This window comes from Symphalangus syndactylus, chromosome 19, assembly GCF_028878055.3.
Source record: "Symphalangus syndactylus isolate Jambi chromosome 19, NHGRI_mSymSyn1-v2.1_pri, whole genome shotgun sequence".
Lineage (NCBI taxonomy): Eukaryota > Metazoa > Chordata > Mammalia > Primates > Hylobatidae > Symphalangus > Symphalangus syndactylus.
This window is the reverse complement of record NC_072434.2, coordinates 85,772,591-85,791,932: the sequence shown is the minus strand read 5'-3', so window position 1 is coordinate 85,791,932 and position 19,342 is coordinate 85,772,591. Positions and strand designations below refer to the sequence as shown.

Below are 19,342 nucleotides of genomic sequence, written 5' to 3'. Positions count from 1 at the left end.
ACTGCTGAATGGGTCCCCAAGGCGATGCAAGTGAAAAAACCCATCTGACTTACCTGTAAGAATCCCATCAACCACCTCAGTCAGTCGTCTCTTTCAGATCCCCAGGCACTACTTAGGTCCTGAAGCTATGATCTTACTGTGGTGATTTAGTGGCTGAAGGAGCATTTGGCAGTGATGACACAGCCTTGGCTCTGAGATGAAGCATATGGCTCGGGAGAGCCTGACTCATTATTTTCTGATAATGTTTACATGTTAAACCATCGACTCAGATCTAAAATATCACATGTTCTGTGGTGGCATCTGCATGCGACTGTGACTCAGTACTGGAGCTGTGGCTCCATACCAAGACGACCAGAAGGACACATCTGGTTGCCACATTGGAACCACTATGCAACAGCTGTGCCATGGCTACAGGCACCTGGACTTGCCCTGTAGTTCTCCTTTTGGTCCTCTCTGGTGCAGTTTTACCTCAATAATAGATTAAATGATTAAAGTGATTAAATAATAAAAAGGACCAACTTCTGTGTCACTCGGATCTAGGTTCAAATCTCAGCTCCACAACTTAGCAAATGTGAGAACCTGAGCAAAGTACCTAGGCTCTGAGCCTCAATTTACTCATCAGTAAAATGGGGATGATAATATACCCATATCTTATCATATACCCATATATATCATAGTCGTATCCCATATCAATATTGTGAGGAATAAATTAGATCATGTACCCAAGCTATTTTTCATGGACGATATCGTGATTGGAGTGTAAGAAATGATAGCATTATCAGTGGCAAATCTGCATTCAAACACCTTTCTGTGAGCTGGGTTATAGGGCACTGTATTCCGGCAGATTCACTTAGTAGCTGCAGCTGAATGCATTATACCTGAAGTAGACTTTCTACCTGAAAGAGGATGCAGCAAATAAGATTCTAAAATGTGGAATTGGCTGAGTGGAAGAGGTGGGGCTTTGGATAGTGAGATCTCAGGTATTTCAGGCTGCAAATCTGGTGGCCGAACATTTGGTCAGATTGTTACCCGCTGTTCTTTGGGATACAGACCATGTGCCGTGGCAGCTTTGCTATTAGGATAAATAGTGGAAAAAATTCAGAACCCTGGCATATGGCTATAGATTTTTTTTTTTTTCTGAAGGAGTGGTCTGTACTTAGATCCAAGTTAGCCAGTCTGCAAGTGGAAATGAGAGATCAATGCCTTACCTGTGGCCTGCATTCTAAATTCACTGACAATCCTATATTTTGGATTGAGTTTTAAAAACGAAATTTATTCCTACTAAACTGAGCAGGCAATGACAGTGACAGGAAGTCTGCAGCCTTCATAGATTGGTAGCTTAAGACTTTTCCATCCAGGCTCTTAGGATTTCTTTAGACAAATGCACATTGGCATTACACTTGCTATCTCTCCATCATTATTTTGAATGACCTCAAGGCATTGGCCATTAAGCTATGGAATAGAGGACTGGGAAAAACCCACAGATCAGTAGGTGTATTAGTTTGTTCTCACGCTGCTAATAAAGACATACCCGGGATTGGGTAATTTATAAAGAAAAGGAGATTTAATGGACTCACACAGTTCTACATGGCTGGGGAGGCCTCACAATCATGGCAGAAGGCAAAGGAGAAGCAAAGTCCATCTTAAATGGCGGCAGGAAAGAGAGCATGTGCAGGGGAACTCCCTTTATAAAACCATCAGATCTCGTGAGACTTATTCACTATCACGAGAACAACAAGGGAAATCCTGCCCTCATGATTCAGTTACCTCCCACCAGATCCCTCCCACAACACGTGGGGATTATGGGAGCTACAATATAAGATAACATTTGGGTGGGGACACAGCCAAACCATATCAGAAGGTAAAGGAAGGGAATCTTCCAGCTAAATACCATGTCTAAGTGAAATCTTTGTCTGTGGTTATTCGCATATGGAATTAATTGAGAAATTTTTCCAACACTGGAAATTCCGTGAACTTTTGAGGACATTGTATTGCTGGAGGCTAATAAGAGCCTGTCATTGTTAAACCTCTAAGGTTATTCCTTACCTCAAATTCAGACCAGTAGGAAGTGGGCCAAAAATAACTGTGGCTTCAAAGGAAGTGATCTTCTATAATACCCATTTCATATGTGGCCATGGATGAAAACAGACAAGGAATAATCTCCCCAGAAGCAGGACAGGAGGATGCCAGAATGGGTAACCGAGGACAGCACCTCTGACAGAGCACAGGAGTCCTGAGTTTTCCTGCCTGGCAATGTTTGGTGTTGACTTTGGCACTGTCTCTCCTACGTGACTTCCATTGTTCTCCTCTCTGAATAGGGGTTAGTATTGCTCCCAATTAAATATTAAATAATGGTTGAAAAGGAGCAGGATAATGCATTATTAGTAAGTGCAGCCAGGTAGCCAGGTAGCATTTGCTTCATTTCCCTGTCCTTCATCCTTTCTCTCTTCTTTTCCTTCTTTTTCATCTGTTCTGGAATTAAAATTTGCTTGGGTACAGAGTAGTCATCCTGGAGATCATTAAAGCAGAAGCCACATGCTAAGGATGATGGAGGAGAAGCAAGCTAGAAAGAATCTGGTTCCAGATGACTTCCTTGAGTTGTTTCATCAGTTCTGGACTGACTCTCAACTTCTAGATTCCTTGCTGTCTAAAACATTTTTAATTCCCTGAAGTTGGATTTTTTGTAAATACCTGTTCATGACCAAATTCTAACAAACCGTGGCTTGGTTGCCAAGTAAAATCAGAAGTCATGGAAAAGAGAAGGTCGAATATTCTTATTTTGGGAAGCAGTAACTGAATTGATGGAGATGGCAGTGTGGTAGTGCAGGAGGCAAATGTGAGGTTTAGAAGGTAGAGGGTATGGTGCCTAGACAAGTTGAGGAGGCAGAAGAATGTGACCGTGTCTGGGGTCAAAATGGCAATTGAGAGGCAGGAACAATGGTCAAAAGGATAGATAAGGCCAAGGAGGGGGCAGTAATGCTCTCTTAGCTAAAAGACCCTCAGGGCAGACTAGGACCTGTCTCCAGCAAGACACACTCTACTTTAGCTCAGCTCCATTCTAGCAAACATCCCTTAGTGCAGGTTGGCAACCATAGATGGAAGAGTCGGAAGGACAACTCCCTCACCTTCCTGTTATCCTGTGTAGAAGCATGTCTGAGTTGATGTGCCGCTGATCATATCATGGGCCTCCTGTTCTGTCTTTTTACTGAACAAGCATGAGAACAGTCATTCACAGTGATGAACCATCTGGGTTTAGGCTTGGGTGCCTGCTGTTGAGAGGAGCTGTCTGGGTATGCATTTGTTTCTCACTTCTGGTAAATTAGAGAAAAGTTAGGCTTAGGGATTCAGGGAAGCCACTATCCAGGCCTCCAAAATCACCCACAGTTAAACCTGTTTGGCTCTTCTCAGGCTGGGAAGCCATTTATTTGCCTTTCATACATTTTTTGATTTGCTAATTGCATTTCTGTTGATCAGATGCACTATTAGGAATAGAGTCTCTTTGCCTAATGAAGCTATAATGAAATTCTAGTCAAGAAAAGCAACAGCATCTTAGTTACCTATATAAATATCTGAATCATTTTGTTGGACTCTCTAATGTTTCCTGATTTCTGTTCTTGCATTTTAAGAAACTGCAAAGAAAAAAGCCCTCTCAGACATAGCAGTCATCCAAGCCTCAAGTGGACCTAAATTTGGAATGCCTGAAATTGAAAGCTCCAATAATGGATTTGCTCAAATCAAGGAGAATAAAGTCCTTCCTCCTGGCACAAATAAAAATCATCGCAACCTTTACTTTATGTGGCACATGCTGGATTTTGTAATTTTCCACCCCCCTTTAATCTACCGAGATAGAAAACACAAAATGATGTAAGAAAATGGGAAAATCTGCCCATTGATGTTACATCACCCTTTTGCTTCTGTATTAGCCACAGTTCTCTAGAGAAACAGAACCAATAGGATATAGACATATAGGAAGATACAGATGTATAGAGAGATAAATGTAGACATATAGATGTTATATATGTCATAAAAATATAAATATATATGAATATTTTTTAATTTGATGAACATATTAATTAAATTAAAATATTTTAAATTTTAGATACATATATATATATAGAGAGAGAGAGACAGGGAGAGAAAGAGAGAGAGAGAGAGAAAGATTGAGATTTATTGTAGAAAATTGGCTCACACAGTTAAGCTGGAGGGCCAAGAGAGCCAATGACATAGTTCCGTCTGAAACCCAACAGTCTCAAAACCCAGGAAGAGCCAATGTTTTAGTTCAAGTCTAAACACAGGAGGAAACCAATGTCCCAGCTTGAAGGCAGTTAGTCAGAAGGAGTTCCCCCATACTCAACTTTCTCGTTCTATTCAAACCTTCAACTAACTGGATGAGGCCCATTCACATAAGGGAGGGCTGTCTGCTTTACAAGGTCCACTGTAAATATTTACTGCATGCAGAAACAGCCTCACAGCCACACCCAGAATAAAGTTCAACTAAATATCTGGCTACCTCATGGCCCAATCAAGTTGATACATAAAATTAACCATCACACCTTAACTGAGATTAAAAGGTAGCTGTTTATAGCCTAGATCTAGCTCAGAGGTCAGTGTTTTTAAAAAATTTTTTAAATTACTTGTTGTCAAACCAGTGGGTCAGAGACTACTAGGAACACATCTGTAGTGAAAAAAAAAATAGTTTTACTTATATTGTTTCAGAAAGAATGGTCTCACTTTGGGGAAACCCCAGGAGCATTTCAGGAGGGAGTTGTTAAGGGCTCTTTTAGCGTTGGGGCTTATGTTAGATGATTTGAGGAGGGATTAGGACACGGAGACTAGTATTAGATTTCAGACTGCTAAGAAGGTAGGAGGTGAATCAGACCACCTCCTTCCCATAGCAAGTCTGGGATCACATATGTACTGATTCTTAATTTTTATACTCATTTTATCTAGTATTTCTGGTTAATCACCCCAAACTTCTATCTTTACAAAAGGCTTTTGGCTGGGCACGGTGGCTCACACCTGTTAATCCCAGCCCTTTGGGAGGCCAAGGCGGGCAGATCACGAGATCAGGAGATGGAGACCAACCTGGCTAACATGGTGAAACCCCGTCTCTACTAAAAATACAAAAAATTAGCTTGGTGTGGTGGCGGGCGCCTGTAGTCATAGCTACCTGGGAGGCTGAGGCAGGAGAATGGCGTGAACCTGGGAGGCCGAGCTTGCAGTGAGCTGAGATTGGGCCACTGCACTCCAGCCTGGGTGACAGAGCAAGACTCCATCAAAAAAAAAAAAAAAAAAAAAAGAACAAACCAAAAAAAAAGTTTTTAGGACAAATCTTCTATATTTTCCAAGATACATTGTATCTTCCTTTACTTATACTAAGAAGGTAGGTCAATGCAGAGATTGGGTATCTGAATGAGTTTTATCTAAGACGTGAGAGTATTAAAGTGGGTTTAGAGGTATTGCTATGGAAGCAGTATCCACTCACACTGGTGACGTTAGTCAGAAGAGGGGAATATTGAGTCATGTTTGTGTCACAGGGTGGCCTTATCTTTCTCTAAACATGGCTATAGAGTGACCTTATCCATGTGTTGTTTTCAGCATTATTTGTGATCTTTTGGGAACATGGTTGTCTGGTTCCCAAAAATGGCAGAGCCATTTTTCACTTTCTCATTACCAACATTTAAAAATTGAGAGAATTTTGCCTAAAATATGGGCTTGTCTTCTTTTGAAAACATTTAAAATATTTATTGATTTGCGTATGTTGAACCAGCCTTGCATCCCAGGGATGAAGCCCACTTGATCATGGTGTATAAGCTTTTTGATGTGCTGCTGGATTCTGTTTGCCGGTATTTTATTGAGGATTTTTGCATCAATGTTCATCAAGGATATTGGTCTGAAATTCTCTTTTTTGGTTATGTCTCTGCCAGGCTTTGGTATCAGGACGATGCTGGCTTCATAAAATGTGTTAGGGAGGATTCCCTCTTTTTCTATTGATTGGAATAGTTTCAGAAGGAATGATACCAGTTCCTCCTTGTACCTCTGATAGAATTCGGCTGTGGATCCATCAGGTCCTGGACTCTTTTTGGTTGGTAAGCTATTGATTATTGCCACAATTTCAGAGCCTGTTATTGGTCTATTCAGAGATTCAACTTCTTCCTGGTTTAGTCTTGGGAGGGTGTATTTGTCGAGGAATTTATCCATTTCTTCTAGATTTTCTAGTTTATTTGCGTAGAGGTGTTTGTAGTATTCTCTGATGGTAGATTGTATTTCTGTGGGATCGGTGGTGATATCCCCTTTTTCATTTTTTATTGCATCTATTTGATTCTTCTCTCTTTTCTTCTTTATTAGTCTTGCCAGCGGTCTATCCATTTTGTTGATCTTTTCAAAAAACCAGCTCCTGGATTCATTAATTTTTTGAAGGGCTTTTTGTGTCTCTATTTCCTTCAGTTCTGCTCTGATTTTAGTTATTTCTAGCCTTTTGCTAGCTTTTGAATGTGTTTGCTCTTGCTTTTCTAGTTCTTTTAATTGTGATGTTAGGGTGTCAATTTTGGATCTTTCCTGCTTTCTCTTGTGGGCATTTAGTGCTACAAATTTCCCTCTACACACTGCTTTGAACGTGTCCCAGAGATTCTGGTATGTTGTGTCTTTGTTCTCGTTGGTTTCAAAGAACATCTTTATTTCTGCCTTCATTTCATTATGTACCCAGTAGTCATTCAGGAGCAGGTTGTTCAGTCTCCACGTAGTTGAGCGGTTTTGAGTGAGTTTCTTAATCCTGAGTTCTAGTTTGATTGCACTGTGGTCTGAGAGACAGTTTGTTATAATTTCTGTTATTTTACATTTGCTGAGGACAGCTTTACTTCCAACCATGTGGTCAATTTTGGAATAGGTGTGGTGTGGTGCTGAAAAAAATGTATATTCTGTTGATTTGGGGTGGAGAGTTCTGTAGATGTCTATTAGGTCCACTTTGTGCAGAGCCGAGTTCAATTCCTGGATATCCTTGTTAACTTTCTGTCTCGTTGATCTGTCTAATGTTGACAGTGGGGTGTTAAAATCTCCCATTATTATTGTGTGGGAGTTTAAGTCCCTTTGTAGGTCTCTCAGGACTTGCTTTATGAATCTGGGTGTTCCTGTGTTGGGTGCGTAATCCAGCATATAAACAGAACCAAAGACAAAAACCACATGATTATCTCAATAGATGCAGAAAAGGCCTTTGACAAAATTCAACAACCCTTCATGCTAAAAACTCTCAATAAATTAGGTATTGATGGGACGTATCTCAAAATAATAAGAGCTATCTATGACAAACCGACAGCCAATATCATACTGAATGGGCAAACACTGGAAGCATTCCCTTTGAAAACTGGCACAAGACAGGGATGCCCTCTCTCACCACTCCTATTCAACATAGTGCTGGAAGTTCTGCCCAGGGCAATCAGGCAGGAGAAGGAAATAAAGGGTATTCAATTAGGAAAAGAGGAAGTCAAATTGTCCCTGTTTGCAGATGACATGATTGTATATCTAGAAAACCCCATTGTCTCAGCCCAAAATCTCCTTAAGCTGATTAGCAACTTCAGCAAAGTCTCAGGATACAAAATCAATGTACAAAAATCACAAGCATTCTTGTACACCAATCACAGACAAACAGAGAGCCAAATCATGAGTGAACTCCCATTCACAATTGCTTCAAAGAGAATAAAATACCTAGGAATCCAACTTACAAGGGATGTGAAGGACCTCTTCAAGGAGAACTACAAACCACTGCTCAATGAAATAAAAGAGGATACAAACAAATGGAAGAACATTCCATGCTCATGGGGTAGAAGAATCAATATTATGAAAATGGCCATACTGCCCAAGGTAATTTATAGATTCAATGCCATCCCCATCAAGCTACCAATGACTTTCTTCACAGAATTGGAAAAAACTACTTTAAAGTTCATATGAAACCCAAAAAGAGCCCACATTGCCAAGTCAATCCTAACCCAAAAGAACAAAGCTGGAGGCATCACGCTACCTGACTTCAAACTATACTACAAGTCTACAGTAACCAAAACAGCATGGTACTGGTACCACAACAGAGACATAGATCAATGGAACAGAACAGAGCCCTCAGAAATAATGCCACATATCTACAACTATCTGATCTTTGACAAACCTGACAAAAACAAGCAATGGGGAAAGATTCTCTATTTAATAAATGGTGCTGGGAAAACTGGCTAGCCATATGTAGAAAGCTGAAACTGGATCCCTTCCTTACACCTTATACAAAAATTAATTCAAGATGGATTAAAGACTTACATGTTAGATCTAAAACCATAAAAACCCTAGAAGAAAACCTAGGCAATACCATTCAGGACATAGGTCCTGGCAAAGACTTCATGACTAATTCACCAAAAGCAATGGCAACAAAAACCTAAATTGACAAATTGGATCTAATTAAACTAAAGAGCTTCTGCGCAGCAAAAGAAGCTATCATCAGAGTGAACAGGCAACCTACAGAATGGGAGAAAATTTTTGCAACCTACTCATCTGACAAAGGGCTAATATCCAGAATCTACAATGAACTCAAACAAATTTACAAGAAAAAAACAACCCCATCAAAAAGTGGGCAAAGGACATGAACAGACACTTCTCAAAAGAAGACATTTATGCAGCCAAAAAACACATGAAAAAATGCTCATCATCACTGGCCATCAGAGAAATGCAAATCAAAACCACAATGAGATACCATCTCACACCAGTTAGAATGGCCATCATTAAAAAGTCAGGAAACAACAGGTGCTGGAGAGGATGTGGAGAAATAGGAACACTTTTACACTGTTGGTGGGACTGTAAACTAGTTCAACCATTGTGGAAGTCAGTGTGGCGATTCCTCAGGGATCTAGAACTAGAAATACCATTTGACCCAGCCATCCCATTACTGGGTATATACCCAAAGGACTATAAATCATGCTGCTATAAAGACACATGCACATGTATGTTTATTGCGGCACTATTCACAATAGCAAAGACTTGGAACCAACCCAAATGTCCAACAACGATAGACTGGATTAAGAAAATGTGGCACATATACACCATGGAATACTATGCAGCCATAAAAGATGATGAGTTCATGTCCTTTGTAGGGACATGGATGAAACTGGAAAACATCATTCTCAGTAAACTATCACGAGGACAAAAAACCAAACACCGCATGTTCTCACTCGTAGGTGGGAATTGAACAATGAGAACACATGGACACAGGAAGGGGAACATCACACTCCGGGGACAGTTGTGGGGTGGGGGGAGGGGGGAGGGACAGCATTAGGAGATATACCTAATGCTAAATGACGAGTTAATGGGTGCAGGAAATCAACATGGCACATGGATACATATGTAACAAACCTGCACGTTGTGCACATGTATCCTAAAACCTAAAGTACAATAATAATAATAATAATAAAAAAACCTGGACCCTTGAACCAGAAAAAAAAAAAAAAAGTAGACAAGGCACCAAAATATTACCTATATTTTGAACACTGACTACTATCTTTTAGGTAACCTTGAAAAATGAAGCTCACCAATCAATCATATCATCAATTAATACCTACTTAGGTGAATAATAAACATAAAAGTTGGATATAAAAATTAAAAAAAAAAAGAAAACATTTAAAATATTGGGCTATGTTGGGCTTTTATTTCCAGATGATTCCAATAGGCTATCTCATCTCCAGTTTGTCCTAGATTTTACCCACTTATTATTATTTGATACCAGACATACTCCATTCTTTTATGATATCTTCCTGGTGTTTGTAGACATATGCATTTTCAATCTGTGGTGCAGGTGATGAGTTAATCAGAGATTTGGAATGGCCTGGGCCTTTCCAATTATTAAAACTGTTCACTTTTCATGATTTCTTCAGTTATTGAAATGAAAGCATTTACCATCATTTAACTAAATCATTATACATTAAATTTTGGTCTGTCTTACTTGGGGAAAGTAAAATGCAACCTCAAAACATCATATATCATATTTCAATTGACTGATCAGTCTATAAGTGGCTCAATTGATTTACATTAAATTTAAATGATAGTAAACTAAAATACTCCTTGTCTCTTTCTAGCTAAACCTCATAGAATGTCTATAACTTGTCTATCAGTGGGACTCTTTAGTACAAGTGACAGAATAATCTCACTCAAACTAGCTTAAACCAAAATAATTTATTGACTTTCATAACTGGAAAGCTAAGGGTAAGATTCATCTGTACAGTTTGATTCAGGCACATAAATAGAGCCATCTCTGAATGTGGTCTTTTCTATCTCTCATGGGGTCTCTATTATGTTGGTTTTAGTCTCAAGCTTTGCATGGAAGTGGCATGGCTTCCAAAATCTACATTCTTATGTGCTTAACAGCTGTGGAAAGAAGGACTTCTCTTTTACGAAGTGAGTGAAGGAACGTTCTTGGTCTGAATACCATTGCCTCAATTTGGATAAGATGTTCATCCTTGAAGCAATCATCTTGCAAATAATAGAATATAGTAATTGTCTCAGCTCTGTTTCTTACACCTGGTCCTGGAACTGCAGGTGGTCAGCCCCACCCACTGATAGAGTAATGGATCTCAAAACAAAAGCTAGAGTACTAGTAATGGAAAAAGGTGAATGGCAGGAGAGAACTTCAACAGTAAATATTCGGGAGTCTCATGCAATAAATATCTATTGCAACTTGATAAGGTCACCACCTTTTAAGGGTCTGACCTTCACTTTGATAGGTTCAGAAACAATATTTGCAGAGATGATCACGCCATTGGTTCTAAATCCCTGTAAACGTGTTGGAAACTGATTTGTATATTTGCCTCAGACTTCCTAGGAAGCAGACTCTGAGCAAGAAATTTATTAAAGAGTTCTCTCAGCACATTTGCGGAGGAGTGAAGAAAGTAAGAGTGGGAAGAAAAAGAAGTTTGAATGTAATGAAGTCAGCAAAAAAGGTCTTTAGCTGGTGTTACAGGAAGCTCTGGAGCGAGGATGCTCTTTTACATATGGGGGCTAAGACCTTATATTCGCCTCTTAGCTGTAGGTTTCCCAGAAAAGAGGTGGGCAGGGTGACTCTCTTCCGATAAAAGAAAATCCCAAAGAATGACTTAGCTGGGAGATGCCAGCTGTCAACATTCCTGGCAAATGGAAGAATGACTGCTTTGGTTTTGCTGTGGAGGGCAGGTCTTGGTAGCATGCCATAGCATCCACTGCAATAATGTATGACTCCATCCCAGACATGTAACTGGTAAGGGAAAACAAATACTGCTGGGTGCAGTCGCTCACTCCTATAATCTTAGCACTTAGAGAGGCCAAGTTGGGAGGATCGCTTGAGCCCTGGAGTTTGAGATCAGCCTGGGCAACACAGTAAGACCCCATCTCTAAAAAAAAAAAAAAAAAATAGCCAAGTGTGGCGGCGCATGTCTGTAGTCCCAGCTACTTGGAAGATGGAGAGGTGGAAGGATCACTTGAGCCTAGGAGGTCGAGGCTACAGTGAGCCGTGATTGGGCCACTGCACTCCAGCCTGAGTGACAGAGCAACACCTTGTCTCAAAAGAAACAAAGAAAGAAAAGAAAAGAAAAGAAATACTTATGTCAGTTCATCAGATAATGCTATTCAAAGAATGAAAGTCTGTCCTGGAGAATAAAATAACTATCAAAAATTCACTTGGTGAGTAAGGCAGTAAAATAGAGTGGAGCATGTGCTTTAAAGGAGCTATCTCCCTATAGTCTTGGAATGTCTTTGCCTCCACCACATAAATACACCTGGCCATAAGGCAGAGCAGAAAGCTCACATCCTGTGGAGGTGGATCAGACCACCTCCATCCCACAGCAAGTCTGGGATCACGTATGTACTGATTCTTAATTTTTCTACTCACTTTATCTAGTACTCCTTGTTAATCGCCTGAAACTTCTATCTTTACAAAATGTTCTTGTGACAAACCTTCTAAGCTTTACAAGATACATCTTATCTTCCTTTACTTACACTAATGGAATGCCTTTCTCTTTAGGAAGGCAACTGAGAGGTTTCTCACAAAGCTTTAAGAAGCACCCCCTTCTCATCAGCAACACTGACAAATTAAATCTCACTTTGTCTAGTTAATTCATCTGTTTATGTGGAATTCCTTTGAGTCCAAAGACTCATTGCAACCTTGTCTTCCCAGTCATGTGATCTCATGAAATTATCTAACCTTTCAAATTCTCAATGTTCTCATCTGTAAAATGAAGTTTTATAGAACATAGTCTTTAAGATGGCTTCTAGAATTCTAGGATCCTAACGTTCTACGATCCTTTTTCTTTCATTTATTTATTATAAAAATGAGACAAATCCAGTGATTCATATGATCACTGGATCCATATAATCACAGCATTCAAATGTTCTGTCAGTCAGGGGCTCATCAGGAGACAGAACAGAAAATTCAAATCTCTGCTAGCACACGGATATCAGTGGTAATGTACAAATACAGAGTCCTAACAACATAGTTATAACTGGATCAATTACCCTGTTTACAAATTTCAGGTAGATAAACCACCTGTGTATTTCTTATAAAATCTGTAAATTCTATTGGAAAATAAATTTGATCCTCCAAACTGAGGCCATTTCTTAATGCCAACAATATGTCACATGTCTTTCATGTCACAGGCAAAGTAATTTATGATTTATAGAAACAGGCTGTTGGCTGAATCAGAGACTCAAGTTCTAAATCTAACTGGCCCTGTTCTAAATGTTTTATGTGTATAATCTTACTTAACCCTTATAACAACTCTAAATTTACAAATGAGTAAACTAAAGCTCAGATTAAATGATTTTCCCAAGATCCTAAGTGGTAGAGTCAGAATTCAAACCCAGGAATTCCGACTCCAGAAACTATTTGCTAAACTTGTTCATAGAGCTACGCCAAAATTGAGTCATAAAACTATTTATTTCTCTTCCTAAATAAGAGACAAAAAGAGAATGATGGTATATATTGTTAGAATACCAGAAATATATTTTCACACCCATTATATGTAAATGAAAATTTATCTTGTAATTTTCTTTTTGTAAACAATTTTCATCTTTCTAATATGTATATACTCAAACCTTATGATATATACGTTACAAAGATAGTTTGATGTCTGGGTATCTCTTCGCTTTTTGAAAGTTGCACAATCTTTAGTTTTTAAGTTCTCAATTCAATTTACCCATCTCATCACTTCTATGAATGTATTAATGAACTTGCCAAAAAATCAGCAGTATCTGCAATATATTAGACACTGCTGAATGGTAGAAATACAAAAGCAAACATAACACATCCTCTTCCATCAAAGAGCTCATCGTTCAGTAGGGGATGCAGACAAATAAGTAATTACAGTCTAATGGGATGAACGCTATTATATTATAGCTGTATGTACATGTTGCTATGAGACCACAGCTATTAGATCTAACTCTGCTTGAAGTGGGATGTAGGCAGACAGAAAAGATTTCACACAGTAAATATTTAGTGGGTACCTACCGTGTTCCAGATACTATGCAGAGGGCTGTAAGTACAGTAAAGATGAGATGGCCCTGAGACAGCTTATCATCCATGAAAGATAAGGAGGGGTTTGTTAGATAGACGTTGGCTAGTGACATTCCTAGCAATGGAATAATAATGTGCTAAGATAGGAGACATGAATTTGTTCAGAAAACTCCAATAATTTCAGTGCACCTGGGAGAGGGGCAGAAGGTGAAACTAAAAAGATAGGAGGAGGCTAAATTCTAAAAATTCCTGAATGAATGAATGATGTACTGTAAGAGATAAAGAGTATGTGAAGTATTTTGTTTCGGGTTGTAATGTAATCAAATTTTTATTTTATGAAGATAATTCTAGCATCTGTGGAAATGGATTACAGACAAATTAGAGACTATTATATATGTTAATTTTTGAGTTAAGAGTTTGGACTAAGGCATGAGCAGTGGAGGGAAATTTCAAGAGATCTTCTAGAAGTAGAATTAAAGAGACTTGGAGTCCAACATGTGGGAGGAGATCACAAATGAAGGCTGAAGGTGATTCTTGGGGTTTCTAGGTAATTAGTGGTACCACTAATAAAGACAATGGAATTAATTAAAGACAAGAGAATACAGGACCAGGTAGGTTTGGTGTGGAGGAGAAAACAATTACGTTTTGTACATATCAAACTTGAAGTAACTGCTAGATATTATAATGCCAGAAAGTAGTTGGATGCATGGATCTGAAACTCAGGAAGCTGGAGCTGAGATATATAGATTTATAACACATCAACAGGAAGACTGAAGAAAGGAGGAGATTGGGATTACTCAGGGAGAGTGTTTAGAAATTTTAGAAGGAGACTAGCATGGTGCCTGGGGTACACCAACATTTTGAACGTTATTGGGCAAAGCAAACCAATGGGAAAGACAGGCAGGTAAAAAGAGTAGCACTTTAAAGACAAGAGAAGGAAGTGTTTTAGACAGGAGAGTGTGGACAATAATGTCAACAGTTGCAGAGAAGTGAAGTAAAATAAAAACAAGAAGTAGTTTTTAGATTCAGAACCTTGATGATTGAAATAGTTTTCAGCATGGATAGGAAGATACATTTTAAAAGCCAGGTGGATTGAGGAATGAATAAAAGATGAACAAAGGGTATGTGTAGGTTGGTGTCTTAGTCCCTTTTGTGCTGCTATAACAGAATATCTGTTTTCCAGAAGCTTGGTGTCTTAGTCCCTTTTGTGCTGCTGTAACAGAATATCACAGACTGGGTAATTTATAGTGAACAAAAACTTGGCTTACAGTTCTGGAGGCTGGGAAGTCTGAGATCAAGGCACCAGCAGGTCTGCTAACTCTGACTCCAAGATAGTGCCTCCAATGCTACATCCTCCAGAGGGGAGGAAAACTTCGTTTTCACATGGCAGAAGATGAAAATGCAAACAGGTAAAGGGGGCTAAACTCACAGGGCTGAACTCACACTTTTTAAAGGGTATTAAGACAGCAGAGCCTTCATGGACTAATCATTTAAAGGTTCCACCTTTTAATACTGTTGCAGTGGAAATTAAATTTCTACATGAGTTTTGGAGGTGAGAAACACTCAAGCCAAAGCACTTGGCTATTAAGAATAAAGACAGGCTAGCTAGAGGCACTCTCATGGCAGAAGGCTAACATTTTTTTAGTTTGTTTGTTTGCTTTGTTAATTTTGTTACAGGTGGGGAAGAAGTGAGCATGTTTGTATACAGACAGGGTAAAGCCATGGAGAGCAAGTTCCTAAGAGCGTGTGAGAAGATTTATGGAGTAGAAACAAAATGGAGACAGGAGATAATGAAATGTAAAGAATAGCCAGAGGAAATAGCTCTCTGGTTCTCAAGCCTGGCTGTGCATTAGATACATTTGGAAAACTTTCATGGAACAACAATGCTGAGACCCTGCTCTAGGCCAATGAAATCAAAATTGTTGTGAATGGGACCCAGGCATGAATATTCTCTAAAAGTTCTCCAGATGACTTCAGTATATAGCTAGAACTTCCTCAAACAAATAAGACATATCTAACCTTATCAGCAATGTTGATGGGTGAGGAATATTTTCAAAGCTAGAATATCAGGAAAGGAGATTGAGATGACCCACTTCCACTTCTGGGCCTTTATTTTTCTATTTCTTCCTGGCATCTGACAAGTTACAGAAATAAGATATACTGGACTTGAAATGAGTCCAGAGAGGTGCAACAGTGGTGACCAAAAAGGTGGAAGTGTTAGTCTGCTAGGGTCCAGATTTCAAGAAATTGAATTAATTTGTCCAGATGAGAAGACTGAAGAGGCATTTAATTACAGCCATTGAGGAGTGAACAGATTTTGTCAAGGGAAGTAGAACATCTGTTCACCCTATTCAATGAGACCAGGACAAAGGGGAAATGACTTATAATTCAGCAAGATGCTAATTAAATACTAAAAATCTCTGGTCATGTATATGAGCTTTGAAGTGATGGGAAGTATGTCTGAAGATATTTTCTTTAGAAAATACAGACAATGTAGATATGGAAATGGATTAAGTGAATTCTGGAAATCTTTTTGATCCTTTGGAAAACTTTTATATTGACATTATCTCACAAACTTCCTATCTTTTCTGTGAGAAAAATGACAGGCTCTAATTCCTTCACCACATTCCACCAACACACACACACACACACACAAACACACACACACACATACACACACACACACACACACACACACGGAGAAAGGAAGCTAAAACCAAACCAAATGACTGATATTTAAGATTTATATCAGTTACAATATATTTGCTTATAGGGCAGCAAAATATGTGACTCCAGTTGATATGGTTTGGATTTGTGTCCTCACCCAAATCTTATGTCTAATTGTAATCCCCAATATCAGAGGAGGGGCCTGGTGGGGGGTGATGGATTTCTCTCTTGCTGTTCCCATAATGGTGAGTGAGTTCTCATGAGATCTGCTTGTTTAAAAGTGTGTAGCTCCTCCTGCTTCGCTCTCTTCCTCCTGCTCCACCCAGGGAGGATGAATCTCCCTCCCCTTGGCCTTCCGCCATGCCTCCTCAGCCATGCTTCCTGTACAGCCTGCAGAACCATAAGCCAATTAAACCCCTTTTCTTTATAAATTACCCAGTCTCAGGTAGTTCTTTGTAGCAATGCAAGAATGGACTAATACACTAGTGATTTAACACATACAAGTTTTTCACACAATAAGATCATTGAAGGCAAGTAGTTGTTAGTGTTGGCTCGATGGCTCAACAATGGCAAGACTAGAAACCTCTGTGACTTATTTGGCATTTATCCTTCCTCCCCATGCTCATTCCCTTGGGTTGCAAGATGGCCATTCCACCTCTTGGTGTCAACCCACTTTCAAAGCTAGGAGAGAAAAGGTCAAGGGAGTCTCTTCAGGCTGCAACTTTTCTTCTTTAGGAGAAAAACAAAAGCCTCTCAAAACCTCCCTCAGGCTTCCACTAAGGGCTCCCTGGCAGAGACTTACGGTTGCTTATGCAACATTTATTTTCCCACAGTCTCCAATAGGAACCCAAGTTTATTTGGGGTGTCACTGTGCTCAGCATAGTGACTACATTTTCAGCTGTCTTTGTGTCTAGGGGTTGTCAATGACGTGGCATGGAACTTCTTGAGTGTGGCTCTCAGGAAAGTTCCGTAGGAGCTGGCTGGAACATAGCTTTCTTGTCCTTCAGTTGTTATTCCCTGTCCCAGTCCCCTGAGTCCCGCCTGTAATGTGGTATCATGGCTGGGGCCCCAGCTGACTTCCTTTTTTTTTTTTGAGACGGAGTTTTGCACTTGTCTCCCAGGCTGGAGTACAGTGGCGTGATCTCCACTCACTGCAACCTCTGCCTCCTGGGTTCAAGTGATTCTCCAGCCTCAGCCTCCCGAGTAGCTAGGATTACAAGCGCCCACCACCACACTCGGGTAATTTTGTATTTTTAGTAGAGATGAGATTTCACTATGTTGGCCAGGCTGGTCTCAAACTCCTGACCTCCGCCTGCCTTGGCCTCCCAAAATGTTGGGATTACAGGTGTGAGCCACTGCACCCAGCCCAGATTTTCTTACTCAGTCACAGGCAGTGGGGGATCACCAGAGTGGTCTCTTTCACTTTCTGGCAGAATATTGAGCAGAAATGGCTCCTCGGGCAACCCCATTCCAAAGAGAAATAGAGAAGCATGTGTGTGGATGGCACATTCGCAGTTTTTTATCCCATGCTCACCACCTTGGTTGGTGAGTAAGAGGCCAGAGGTGACTCACAGCGGAGCTCCCTTCACAAGAAGGAGGCACCAAGAGCAGAGGAGAAACATTCGTTCACTAACCTCTCGAGTTCTTTATTTTCTAAACTCACAAGGCTTAAAAACTCAGGGCATGAATGACCATCTCCAGGAAGAAAATCAGTGGCTTTTTAGGACAGTTGTGTTCTCAGCACTGTCCCTTTGAGGATCACGGGTGGACAGCTTATTATTTAACTTCAAAAGAGTTTGAAATGAACCAGAACAAATCGTTAATCAAATTAGTTCTAAACCCACATTCTAAGGCAGAAAATCCATTCCCTATTCTGTATTCTATTCCCTGCTCTACTTGCTACCCAAAACCATGCCCAGCCATATCTTCAATCAGACTTTCGAAGTTCTGCAGTAAGACTGGATGACAACATTATCACACTTTAATGACAAAATGTCAACAAAGGGATGTCTTACTTATGGATATAACTTCCCTTCCATTATCACATTTGCAGGGCATAATTAAAGCTGATAGATTCCTTTCCCTTGCCCTGATAAGTGAAAAACCAAGAAAATAAAAGCCAAAAGTCCCTTTTCCCCAACCACTTATTCTGCTCTGCCTCAGCTAGATGGGCTTCAGGCAAGATTGGGACAGCCTTGGCAGCTGTAAGCCAACTTGTCTCTTACTGAACTCAATCCTTTAAAGCCTCAGAAACTACATTAGTTTTACATCAGTTCTTCGATGTACCTACTTGTTAAAGAGGACAAAAAGCTAATAATAGTAGTAATATCTAGTCACTAATTCTGTTCTAGACATTTTTCTATGTATTATGCTATTTAACTATAACTACATTAACTCTTTACATAGTGTTATTCTCATTTTTGATGAAAAAAAAATTGAAGCCTGGAAATTAAGGAACTTGCCCAAGATGCTTCAACTGGTTTAGGAACAAGCCAAGACAAAAGTGCAGGAAGTTCCAAAGTCCACTCTTCTGCTGCCCACCTCCAAATTTAGAAACAAGAATCCCCAATTCAGAGAAGAGTTAATCCAGACAAAATTATTGTCTGAGAACTCCATTCTCAGCATTGTCTAAGACCAGGAAAAATGCTCAACAGTTTCTAAAGAAAAGAAGGTAGGCAGAGGAAACAATTTCAAATTTCGCCCTTTTCATACATCCCAGTTGTTTAGAGCCCAAACTGGTAAATTTAAACTGAGTTGGAAGAAATTACCCATCAAGGGTTTAATTTTGGTCCAAGGCATTTACCATGACTGAAGTTGGGACAGATAGACCTCCGTGCATGCCATTTTCCTCTCTCAGGGAGAGTAGCATTTGAGGCATTGCTACGTTTGTGCAAAGTTGAACAATTTGCCAGGGTGACCACCAAGTAACCAGGTCTTACCTGAAGTGCTTTTATTACTATTTTGCCTATTCCCTAGGTCTTCATTTTCATTTCCTTTCAGAAGCCCATGGTTTTGAGCAAAATGCTGACCTAGGGGTGGGCTCTGCTCAGTTGTCTGGCCTCATTGGGGTGTCTCTGGTCACTCATCACATGCTGCTGCCACTCCTGTCTCTATGGAGTTAAGTCTGTGAATCCCACCCGCCGTGCAACAGTTTTTCCTCATCCCCTG

The 19,342-nt window shown here is 39.8% G+C and overlaps 1 long non-coding RNA gene across 1 annotated transcript in view; it reads right to left on the bottom strand.

Moving 5' to 3' along the window:
• LOC134731916 (uncharacterized) overlaps window positions 1-131 on the bottom strand; it is a 43,578-nt gene extending 43,447 nt beyond the window's left edge. The window contains exon 1 of the long non-coding RNA XR_010114637.1: window positions 54-131. This is a non-coding gene — a long non-coding RNA (uncharacterized lncRNA). The remainder of the gene's footprint in view (window positions 1-53) is intronic.
• Between the last annotated feature and the right edge of the window lie 19,211 nt (window positions 132-19,342).